We start from the raw sequence: 13,025 nt of genomic DNA, 5'->3' as shown, positions 1-13,025 counted from the left end.
GTATGAGGATATTTTTTTAAAGAGGGGGTACATACTATATCTGTCTCTTTTTGGTTAACCAAAGAATATGTGATCTGAAGTCTCGAGATCCAGACCACAGTCACACCATGGACTTCCCACAACATTAATTTTGAATATGTGGCTATTTGTGCTACAGTGACCAATTCGTAACCTACTAATATTTCAAATTAATCTCTTAGACAAATTTGTTGAATGAAACCACGGAGAGTTTGGAATTCTCTCTTGAATACCCTTACATTTGAAAGTCAATTCCCACTGAGCATTCCATTAACGGTTCGTCTCGTTCTGAATTCGAGGAGATGCGTCAGAAATATACACTGCAGTCGATAAGCTGAAACCGTCTTTCGATGCCGCTTTCGGCAGTTCATCTACCATGGATCCAAACTCTAATTACCATATAATATAATTGTAAGTGTCGTTGATTTCTATTATGTGAGCGCAAATAAGGTCTCCTACGTGAGGATAGACGGGATGTCTGAGGGAACAAACTACAGGCGGCGCCATCGCCGAGAATACCTTGATGATTATTTATGCCCAGATATGAGCTGCAGGTCATATGAAGACCTAAACAGAGCAGCACAGGATAGACCGAAGTGGCAGAAAATCTGGAAAGCTTTGCTGCAAACCAATGTATCTTAGAAAATGAAAACCAGAGAGTAATGCGAATAAATATTTACAAAAATACTTAAAGACTATACATAAATTTTTTTCAAAAAAATAATGTACATTTTTAAATCTTCATTTTAAGAAAACATTTTAAATAAATGTATTTTATGACTCTTCTTAGAAGAAGTAGATCATGTATTTAAGCTTTCGCCGTCAATAAGAAAACCATTTAACTAAATTAAGTTTAAAAAATACATGTGTTGTAATTTTTAAAATAGAAATGTGACAAGCATTTAAAATAAAACTTATATTAAGCGAGCGGTGTCAATCAGACAAAACTCATATAATAAGTACAAAACTGGTTTTGAATACGAGCATGTGTAGAACATATATGTGTGTTAAATGATTGATTATTTTTTTAATTAATATTTTTTAATTTGTTAGCGCTGCTATTCTGAACGCTCTAGCGGGCGTAGAAAACACTTTTATAGCGCGAGAGCGTTTAGAATAGGAGCCCAGGATCTGGATACTGGATTGATGACAGTTTATTGGCAGTTTAAATTTTAAAACTTATGAGACGACACACAACTTTTGGCAGTTGATAGAGAAACTTTGTAGCTATTTGCAGAAAGCATATTATAAGGACAGGACGCAAAATGTGTGTATTATAATAAAAGTGACATTATATAACACTATAACGATAAAGACACGTCTATAGGCACTCGGGATGAAAAGGGTGTAGGTAAGTTCCAGCAACACACCCCCTGGAGTTTCTACCTAATTTCATGCACCGTCCAACGACTCTTTTCATAACCTGAAAATAAAGGAAAAACTTCTTATTTACTAACTCTGCTAAAGCTAATAAAAAAACCATGATAATTTCCCCGTCCGCGCCAAGTGGTGCATAAAGGCTCTGATTTGGTACACCAAAAGCAGCGTAACTCGAGCATATGTTACATTAAGGTAAGGTAATCAGTCTTATGCTTCAAGTAATAGTCCAGGGACAATGAATTTCATCTAAAAAATCGATACCGGGACCTCAAACATGGTAAAAGGACACATGCCAACCACTATACAAATAGGCGGATTTATCTCCGTTCTATTTTATTTTTCAGGATTTCTTCCTGAAAAAAACCATTGAGTTGAGTCTTGGTTCTGGAACTGTATATTTCATTCCGCCTAGGTACAAGAAATATATTTAGTATAGCTACAATAGAGAACTTCGCTTCTTGACGTTGATGTTGCTCAGCAGTGTACTACCCAAAAAAGTGCACAATCCATCGTTATTCAAAATATACATTAGAAGGATTTAGCTATAAACATAGAAAAATGGAATAATACCAATTCTCTTGGCCCAGATTTTTCACGTTTTTTTTAAAGGATGTGCAATTTTTCAAAAGGGCCTAATTATTATTATTATCAAATTTATCATTGAATACAGGAGTCTTTCCAGAAATTTAGGAGATATCTGAAGTTACCCCTATACACAATACTGGCTCTAAGTCATCCGTAGAAAACTATGAACCTGTAGCTGTACTTTTAGCACCAGCTAAGGCATTTGAAACTTTAATAAATAAAATTATCGCTTCTCGAGTCCAGCAATTTTTAATGGATAAAGAGCATGAGTTCAGAAAGGGTCGCTCGGTTGAAACAAATTTAATGGTATTTATAAACTATATTACAGCAGCATTGGATGCAGGGCATCAGGTTGACTGTTCATTGTTCATAAAACGACTTTGCCAACGCATTTGACACAGTCAATCAAGACGTTAAGATAAACAAGCTGAGTGAAATCCGTTTCTTGGATGGAATGCTAAAATTAATGTCAAACTACCTCCAAAACCGAAATCAATACGTTTCACATGGCTTGTTTGCTTAAAAAAATTATACCTACTCAGGTATTCCGCAAGGATCTAACCGGGGCCCATTTCTGTTCTCTATGTTTATTAATGATATGAAAGTGTTTTAGTCAATTAACGTTGTTTTTATTCGTGATGACTAAAAACTATTTTTGAGGGTTACAACTTTGGATGATTTTTGTACTCTCTAGGCGGATATGACAAACGTATCTGAATGGGGAAAATGAAATAAATTATTGTTTGATGTTTCAAATGCCCGTGTAACAAATTATCGAGATAGGTTGCGTTTAGTATAGTCGTGTACGGATAAAGGAATGAATGTGATACTGATACATACTCGTATCTATGAAAATGCATTAAAATAGAATCTTTTAGTTAAAATATTTCACATGACAAATACTTAAGCGTAAGATAAATTATTTTAACTATTTTGACTAACTAACTAACTATTTCGGTATGAATAATCTGTAAAATAATATAAGAATAGGATAAGTCCCGGGAAATATAATATTAATTTATGTTTTTAGTTGTATATTACGTTTATGAATATTATTTTTTTTTAAAGAAAATTCAAAATTATTTGTTAGAAATGCTGTAACTACGGATGAAAAAATACCACATTGTCTTGCAAAAACACTATCTTGTAAGCAATAGCTTAAAATACGGACTCTTGTTTCTTTATAATATATTAATTTTCTAATTAAATTATTCAAACTTTTATTAATCTACAAAAGGTTTTATATTTCGTGACATTATCTCTCATTCAAATAATTTAAAAGTATCTGTAAGTCTTAGCTCTTTAAACCCCTTTTATGTTTTAGAAGCGATATCATTCTTGTTACTCGTATCTTACAAAATTTGTAATCCGTTCATAAACGTTTAATTGTCTTATTAGACACTACATTCTAATATCTGAAAACATTTGGTTTGACAATTGTAATTAACATTTCCCGGAATGGCATTATTCTGTGGTAGGTACCCACCTTCCGTTTCCTGAAATCACTTTTGACATCTTTGCTAATTATTGTACTCCACCCCCTGCTCCCTTGCCCGATCCCCCCCTACTACTAACACCTTACGTAGTAATATTATTTTAAACTAAATTAATTGAAGAAAATACGCTTTGTTTAACCCAGATATTTTTGAAAGTATTTTGAGTAAATATGTTCAAATCATTGTAGACTGGTACTAGAATTTTACCTTCTTACGATCACTCATCTACAGAGACTGATATTTTAACAGTGGCGAAAGATATTACTTTGATAGATATCTTAATGGAAATTAAGATATTAGGTACTTACTGGGTAGACCGGCAAGATAAACGTGAAATACATGTAAAAATGTGTTATTTCACTGCAACATATTGACTTATACCTGAAGCGTTATACTGATAATCTTGTCTTCATGTAACAATGATTGAGATACATAGAATTCAATGCACCAATTTAGCGTCCTGTATGTCCTTGGAAAAGAAAATAAAGATGCCTAGTACATGACTAATTAAATCTGCTTTTTTCTGAGATTGTGCTAATTTATTATATAAAGGGAACAAGCGGCTGAACTAATTAAGATAATTTACGTGTTTAAAATATATAATTTCACGATGTTTTGGACTTCCTTAAAGCGGAATAATCTAACTTAAGTTTTTCAATTAATAATCCCTATTAGTTTTCCAAGTTACATAAATAACATTATATTTAATATCTTATTACCAAAGAAATTTAAGATTAAAAACAAAATAATTCAAATACGGCAATATTACATTTTAATAAAAAAGTAACTTCAAAACGTTTCAACCATTTTACTGCTGCGCCTTGCCGTCTTCCTTAAAGAAGTTTTATTGAACATTTTATTAATTTATTTTTATTTCACATTTACATATCTCTCTTTTGGAAAGAGACCACTTTCCGACCCCGTGAGACCTCTGCCCTGTGTCAAATAAAAACATAATCAATATGCAAACTGAACACACGTAAACACAAAAAAATACCTCACTGATCAATTTCTATGCAATGCAATGATAATTTTTGTAATCCACACTCATAATCAATCTATCACAAGAAACCTGTTCACACGTAACATGATCAGCAGTGCAATTCTGAACGCTCTCTAAGAGATGAAAATGTGTTGCTGACACGAATTACGTGCTAGCGAAGCTTTCTCTACAACCTGGAGAGCGTTCAGAATCGGACTGCTGGAGTCTTCACTAAACCGGGGGGATAAACCTTCCGTTCTCTGAGATATCCAATATTAAACACTCTTTTTGAAAATTGATTTCGCCTTGGGAAGTTGGAGCATTTTCGGATGGTTCTTTTAGCAAAGTTGTTCTTTTCGATTTGAAAATTAATTTCGTGTTGTTCTTTTGAGTGACGTACCTGAAATTCGACATGGCAGGGAATGGAAGCCACAGAGTCATCAGCTGGAATTGCTTCGATAGAGTTACTCCTTCCGCCACCAGGACTCTCCTCGTCCACCATTATCTCCGTCATGTGACCCATTGAAAACCTTGCTGGTAAAGAAATCATGAGGAACAGCACACAGGCTCCTTGCAATTGTCCCATAGCGCAATGGTCTCTTCTGTTACTACCAGCACCGCTGACCAATCGAAAGTACCCAAATCTGACAGGATTTTGGCTTTTATACTAGTCGTCACAACCTTCCATTGTGTAAATTACTATCTTCAACTTGGAAACACGTTGCAGAGGCGTACGCAAAAATTGAAGAGATTAATAATAGTTACTGGTACTGAAACAATGACGTTAGACTTTATAATCCAACACTTTATAAATAAAAGTTTGGATTATTTACTGACCAATGTCAAATAAATACAATACTCCCTCTTTATAGAGGCACTTCACTTCTCCGGCCCTGCCAGTAATCTGGCGTTTTTATACATGCAGCTACTAAGCTCGGGTAGCTCGGTAATTTCGAGCGTGAATTGAAGACAAGTGAAGTGAGGAGCTTTCGTTATTATAGTTTTAATTTATGTTAACACTTCAATAAGGAAGTTCAGTGCAACGGAAAATTGGCCACGCCCCTAATACGTCACGATTCATGTCTATTTGTTCCTGGCCGTGGAACTTTGTTTGGAACAATATCACGAATCTTGACGTCACAACAGCCAAGGCCAAACACGTCTCGTTTTTCGAGCAACATATTTTTATTAAATTTCTTTTTTACATTTATGTATGAAAACATTTTTCCACAATATCCATATTGATTTTGTGAATACAATTTTTTTATTTTTTTATTAATAAACTTCACCACAAGTATATGTTTTTGTAAAATTCTAAACATATCTACTTTTACACATCTAGTTAATGTTATCGCTGTAACTCTTCAAAAAAAGAGACTAACTCTTGTGCTTGGAGAGTGACTTACACTGTTTTAGTTGTTTATTTATAGGAGTTTATATAATTTTAATTAATTATTCTAAATCTATTGCATAGATTTGTTTATCGGTATTCATAGTTTGTGATATTTCCATATAGTGATATTACAGTGTGCTTCTCAAATTTTAGCAGTCAACTAAGCAAATACCACAAAAATACTGGCATTATTGTTAATCACATTAAGTTACGAGCATTGATAAATTTTTAAAACTTTGTTTTTGCTCTCCTACAAAATGGCCGATTTAGACATGCCAGTGTGCTTCTGGTAGTGCGAATTATTAATGAAAAATATACCCGAAGGCAACCGATCAATGTTGTTTTCCAAGCCATCTGGTTTTGTTTTAATACCAAATGGGTAAAAGAGTACTTTATTAACCGCTACAATAAATTTCAAAGATAGAATTTTCTTCAGGTCTTCCTGACATTATTTGAAATATCATCATCATCATCATTAAACCCTTATCCGCAGCCGGTGTTGCATAGGGCACTGCATTGTCAAATCAGATGCAGCGTACCTCAATCATCTGTTACAGGAAGGAAAGGTGATCAGTCTTATGCTTCAGGTGCCAGTCCAGGGACAGTGAAATAATTAAGGTTTCCCACCTTTAAAAGCGAATATTTCACGTCAACCTTCCCGGGAACCGAACCCGGAACCTCAAGAATGGTAGGCTAACGCGGTATGGCTGCGAGGCGGACGTTTCTCCACTCGATTTCCTTTTTCAGGAACAGTCATCGAGTCAACTCGTCTCGTCTAGGAGTCCGGTTCGATTTCACACACATAATCTTTATCCACCTAATCACAAAATACAATTTACTAAAACTATTTCTAACATTATTGGTTGGTGTGAATTTCATCTAAAAAAAAAAATCGTGTGTATCTTCCATATACCCCCATAAAAAAAATTACGTGGGTAAGTACTCGTATTTACTATCCCTGTTCTCTACATCACTGGAGAAAGGGTTTCTTTTAATTTGGATTTAATTATTAAATGTGAATTGAGAAGCCTTAGCGAAAAAGCCAAAAAAAACAATGAAGAAGAGAAGCCTTAGAAACCGCAAATCTATTTGTTTTAATACATCTTACACCTTCACCCATTTATAAAGTTAAAATCGATAATAATGTACGAAATTAGTATATTGGTATGAAAATTTAAAGTACATTCGTCGGTAACTTGTAATTGAATATGTTTAGAATAAAAATATGTACATATTATTCTATTTTTCATAGAGAAAAATTAATTTTCCCATTGTAATACGGGCCAAAATAGCATATTTTTTTAATACGTTTTCTTAATCATCATATTGATTTTATTTTATGCGTAATCCTACCTCACAATGTATTTTTCTGCCGAGTTCTTTCAATAATAATTCACATTTGTCATTGCTTTTCCCCGTGCAAACAGCACAATTCAATTCATTCGCTCTAAAGTTTAACATTACAATTTATTCGCTCTACAGTTTAAAAATCTTCGAAATGTTGGTCAGTTCGCACGTGTGCTTTTTGCTTATTTCCAGCAATAACAACAAAAATCCGGACTTGGTGGGTTAGATTTTACATACATTCCCCCTTCCCAACCCCCCGCTAACGTGTAGCAGCGAGAGGAGCGCGATGTCATTTAGCATCCTCTCGCAATATTATTTTATGAAAAAATGTATGAATTTCGCAGAAAACTGGAAATATTTTGAAACAGTTTTATAAAAAGTACCGTGACAATCTTATTTATAGCATTTTAGTTGGGGTATTCTGATACTCCTCCCCCCACCATCCGGAAATCGCGGATTTTTTTATGCTTAGACTCGGAAAATTTAAGTGAGAATTGAATGAGTCCTGCTAATTAAATATTTTATGTGGTTTTCTGAATTATTTTCAATGGCGAGAATTTTTAATTACTTTTAGAAAAGTTGTGACGTAATAAATTACGACACTTCACGGTCCAAAGACGTCATTAGAGGTAATGATTCTTCTAAGTCACACATAAGAGGTCTAATTTATTCATACATATTTAAAAATATTTTAAGTATGTCTAAATGTTTGTAGACAAGGCTGGATTCCACTCTCTATGGAGTTATCAAGATTGGAATTTACTGCAACAGAGAGAAAACATTTTTATGGGGGGATAAGGAAGAGGAGCCATTTACATGGCTTACAACCTATCATTGGCTGGTTTATATGTCCACTTTACATATTGTATAACATTCACCATTCTACCTGTGTTTGAAAAATATTTTCAGGCATTGCCTAGTAGATTAAATAATTCAGCCAAATGAATCTCACCTACATCTATAAAAGTTTCAGCTCTTTTACGTCACAAAGTTCAAGTGCGTCGAAAAAAAGTGGATGTTCAAACATAAGCAGAATAATAAATGTTACACAATGTAAAAAGTGGCCACTCAAACTAGCCAATGACAAGTCATAAGCACTGTAATGTATAAACTTGCTTTTTTTTCTCTGCCGTTATAAATTTCAACTAAATATAAACTTGAGAGTTGTCTAAATTACGAGCATATATTATATATGTTTGTTTTATATGAGCTTTCGATAAAATGAGTATTAATTTGTGTACGTAAAAAAATATTTATTAATGAAAACCAATATTCTTTTTAAGTCTTTTATTAATAATACAACACATCCATAACCAAATAAATGAGGTATAGGAAACACTTAACACAATGCTTATTGATATTTATGAAGACACACAACAATAAAAATTACCAATAATTTAATAAGATACGGAATAACAGCCAACAATAATTGGCAATAAAATCATAATATAAATATATTGACTCGCTACAATAGCGTGTATTTTTGGTTCCATCTCTAAAAAAATATTTTGTTAAAAATGAATTATTTTTCTAAGACTGAGACATGTATAATGTCCCTACATAACTTTTTGTTTTATATTACAAATTAGATACATATTTAAGATTCAATATGAATTCACCGCTATCTGAACATGAACTAGTAAATAAAGAATTCAACATTGTTATTCTGTTTTAAAACTGATTGCATATTTTTTTCTAAAAAGTAAAATACTGTTAAAGCACAAGAAAAATATCTAATGAAAATACACATTATTATGTTTTAGAAATAATAGTATTTAAATAACATTTAGCTTTGTATGGAATACTGTCTGTTGAGAATACTGTAAAAATTGGTTACAATAAATAATGCGAAAAGTAAACTTTATAAATAAATTATTAATCATAAATACTTTTTGATAATAATACAATACAGATCATATTTTCAGCCTTGAAATACACATTTATTATTTTTGACCAACATTAGGTTTCAGGAAACATTACAACGCACCTGGGTGATAATTGTGGCACAAGTCCAAAATTGTAATTTTTGAGAAAGCAGAAATGTTCCTGAATATTTTTTCTAACTGCATAATTAATTTATAATTCTTAGAAATACTTTTACTTACGTGGCCTTAAAAGCAAAAATGTCAATAACGTTATAGAATTTTTTACTCTAATTTGAGAAAGATATAAAAGCGGAACAATAATAATTATGCCGTTATTACATCTGAAAATATTTAAAACTAGATGGCACAAGTGAGTGAAAATCAAGTTTTGCATTTGTTTTTGCTAATAATTATTAGATAACTGATACCACGGACGTATGTGTAACTGCTTTCCTGTAAACATGATTTTTTTAGTTGTGCGACTTTTATTCCCGGGGTGCGATAATTATTTGCTAACGCAAACTGTGATTTTTTTGTTTCCTATATTTTATTAATCTGGATGATAAGAGATAACGATATAAGATTATAAAGTCCAATGAGTTATTAGTAAGTCCTGAGAGTACACTGTATGTCATAGAAATAATAAATATGAATATATAATTTATTTTATGGGATAGCTACCTCTTCTAGCTTAGAAAAAATTTCACCATTCAACATTGACAATATTAATCTGAGGTAGTAATCAATAATGTTTCTCACTTTAAAAATGTATTGTTTTTATTCAAAAGAATTGATGTTAATATTGAATTGTGGTTAAATTATTTGTGTAACAACCACATGCAGAACCGGACCCACAGATTCAGTTAGCATAAAAAGAACCAGACACTTGCTTACAAGTGACGGAAGAACAATATGCTGGTATTAATTTACAAATGTGTATATTCCTGTCCCTTTTGGATAAGCGACGGGGCGCTAGATCCCGTTAGATCCGGCGCGGAACACATGCTATCACGATGTACAATTGTCTGGAAATCCCTATGTTTTTAAACAAAATACGACCTTACGGATTTATTTCAAAGATATAACAATAATGTTAACATGTAATGTGTATATTTTCAGAAAGCGTGTTCATTTATCTACAACGAATAAAAGTTAAGGATAATTACGGACTTATTAGTAGTAATTGACAGATTAAAGGGTTTAACTCCAAGGGAAGATAAATGGCTACATCAAATTTATTTATCAAATAGATATCTTTCTTTTACTGAACTGAAGCGGGAATGGACCGAAACATGTCGAGCCATGTTCATCAAAACATTGAAATTGACAAAAACAATAATTTACAGTACATTTTTTCTTCTCAATTATTAAGGAATATACTTAGAGAATCAAATTTTATTTAGAATATTTCATTTATTGATTTCAATAAAAAATTTATATTATGAACAAAATTTGATTCTCAAAGTATATTCGTTAACGATTAAGAAGAAAAAATATTCTCCCGTAAAATACTGTTTTTGTTGGTTACGACGTTTAGGCAGTCATGGCCCGATGCGGTGTTCATGTTTCACCTGTAACTGCACGTCCAAGACTTCTGTGGTCTCATGGGTCGTAGATAACGAAAAAGGCCGTTCCATCAATTGCGACAAATTAAAGCAAGATTGATTTGGGGCTGTATGTCAGGTGTTGGACTTGGCAGGCTCCACATCAAAATGATGATGAGGATTGCACATAACTTTTTTGAAGGCAAAAGATTTGTTTTTCAAGACAATAATGCACCTTGTCCCAGAGCATTTCGGAGGATGTCTCTAAAAAGCTCATTAGGAGCATGTCAAAAAGATGCAAACTGGTGATAAAATAATAAAGGTTTTCCTATTTAATTTTAGTGCCAAAAATGTATAATATATTAAATTTGTTTTAAATTCACTACTTCAATTGAAAAGAACACTTGTACCTCATGTTTTGTGTATCACGTAGTTTTAAAATAAATTTCAATGGTTGTCATGTTGAAACTGAATAAAAAGTATTTACGAATATTCCAAATGTTTGATCTTTCACAGTGTGAAAAATAAATACATAGATATACTAAGATTCGGTATTCCCAATTAAAAAAAAACTCATGAGAAGTCAAATTAGTTTGGAAAGGGGGGGGGGGGGGTTGCCAGTCATTTGAACATCATTGTAACGTGTAAACTAAAATATGGCGGGATTTATTATTTGAAAAACTTAAAGGAACCTTTTTCACTAAATAAGCATACCATAGTAACTACATACATGACTATTAATTAAACAATGGCAAATGTGAGACTGTTGATAATTGATGTATTACTTTTTATGTCGTCATCTTGGTGAAAAGAGTGAAAATACCTTTTTTCATAACAATATTTTTCAATATTTTCTTTTAAAATTTGAAATATACATAGCTACTTATTAATATTTTAGAGTTTCATTAATTTAGCTAAATATATGTCAGTGCTGCAACGGACAAATGTATTTTTTGTAAGCTAGTCAACTTAAGTCATTTTCTTCAAAACTATGGATTGTTATAACTCGCTTCTTTTCACCACCAGACGGCGACATGTAACTTATCTTACATTGAGCAATTCATTAAATAAAAAATACATTGGTAGTATAAAAAATAGATCAAAGAAGCGTATGGCGGCATATATCAGTAATTAAGCATTTATCTTTGATATTGTACTCCTACATTTTTGTTATTAAGTTGTAAATCATAGTTACATTATTTGTCTATTAGTGGCACTAACAAAATGGCAGACTTTCAATTTAAATGTCTTTCACACAGAACAGCTTTCTAAAAATTCAAATAAACGAAAACGTCTACAAATAATGTCTTGCTCTATTCAAATTATGTTCACTTGGGTCAATTTTTCATCCAACCAAAAGAAAAATGACTCAATGGTGTCATTAGCAAAAAAAATCATGGCACTTCGCTGGTGGTCTTTAGGTAATGATTTATTTTCTGCGAATAACAATTACATTACGACAAGAAAAAAATATTCATCCAATAATATTTAACATACTCAAAATATTATTAATATATTTTTTTAATTAATGAAAACGCTTTTCGCTCAATTTTCAACCAACCAGTCTAAAAAAAGTATTAAAATTGAAAAGTACTTTCAGCGGTGCCTAGCAAGTTAAATAAATAGGGTAAATCTCACCCACATCAATAGAGGTAGCAATTTTACTTCACAGAAATCAACAGATAGAAGAATTGATGAAACATGAATATTCAAATGCAGGAAAAATAGTTTGGTGTGAAAAATAATCACTTAAAGCCAGTTACAGGTCATAAGCTTTGTAAATTCCTAGGCTTCCATATCAATTAAGTTCTCCATCTCTGTTTTAATATATTTTAACCATCACAGTGAAAACATGGGGTTGATTTGGAACTGTTATACTTATTAATGTTTTTTGATGATATTTCTTGATAAAACTCCATAGTTAATGATTATGATAAGTTTATTTATAATTTTATCATAATCACAGTGATATTTGTTTTTTTTCTCTAAAAACTGCTTGACATACTATATTATGCCTTTTTCATTATTTTACTTAAGCTAAAATATGAATACATCAAGGCATTGTTGATAAAACTGAGTGTAAAATATTTCAATAAAAGTACACAGAGTTTAGTAACCAAAATAATACATCTATTTTGTGTGGCTCTAGCACATTTACAATACTCTTGCTTACATTTGGGTAATTTTTAGCTCTTTTATAATACGTGTGATGGACAACATGTGCCGTGCTAAAATACTTCACATAATATTTTTATCACAAATACATATGTATTTACATAATACCGTAACAGAAATACTAAACAATAGCACACTTACATTAAAAACCTTGTTTCTTATAAAATATTAACAATAATTTACTATATTACAAATTAAATAAAAATTAATACTATGTAAAATATAATATATCTGGCTTTT

At 31.9% G+C, this 13,025-nt stretch overlaps 1 long non-coding RNA gene across 1 annotated transcript; it reads right to left on the bottom strand.

The window, feature by feature from the left end:
* Window positions 1-1,055: 1,055 nt before the first annotated feature.
* Window positions 1,056-5,091, bottom strand: LOC148277052 (uncharacterized). Its single transcript, XR_015823604.1, has 2 exons — window positions 4,862-5,091; window positions 1,056-1,441 (listed from the first exon to the last, which is right to left on the bottom strand). It is a non-coding gene; the product is annotated as an uncharacterized LOC148277052 (long non-coding RNA).
* Between the last annotated feature and the right edge of the window lie 7,934 nt (window positions 5,092-13,025).

Source organism: Micrasema longulum, unplaced genomic scaffold (assembly GCF_059751315.1).
Source record: "Micrasema longulum isolate JH-2025_06_02 unplaced genomic scaffold, ASM5975131v1 h1tg001094l, whole genome shotgun sequence".
NCBI classification, from domain to species: domain Eukaryota; kingdom Metazoa; phylum Arthropoda; class Insecta; order Trichoptera; family Brachycentridae; genus Micrasema; species Micrasema longulum.
This window is presented reverse-complemented; position numbering and strand designations above follow the sequence as displayed.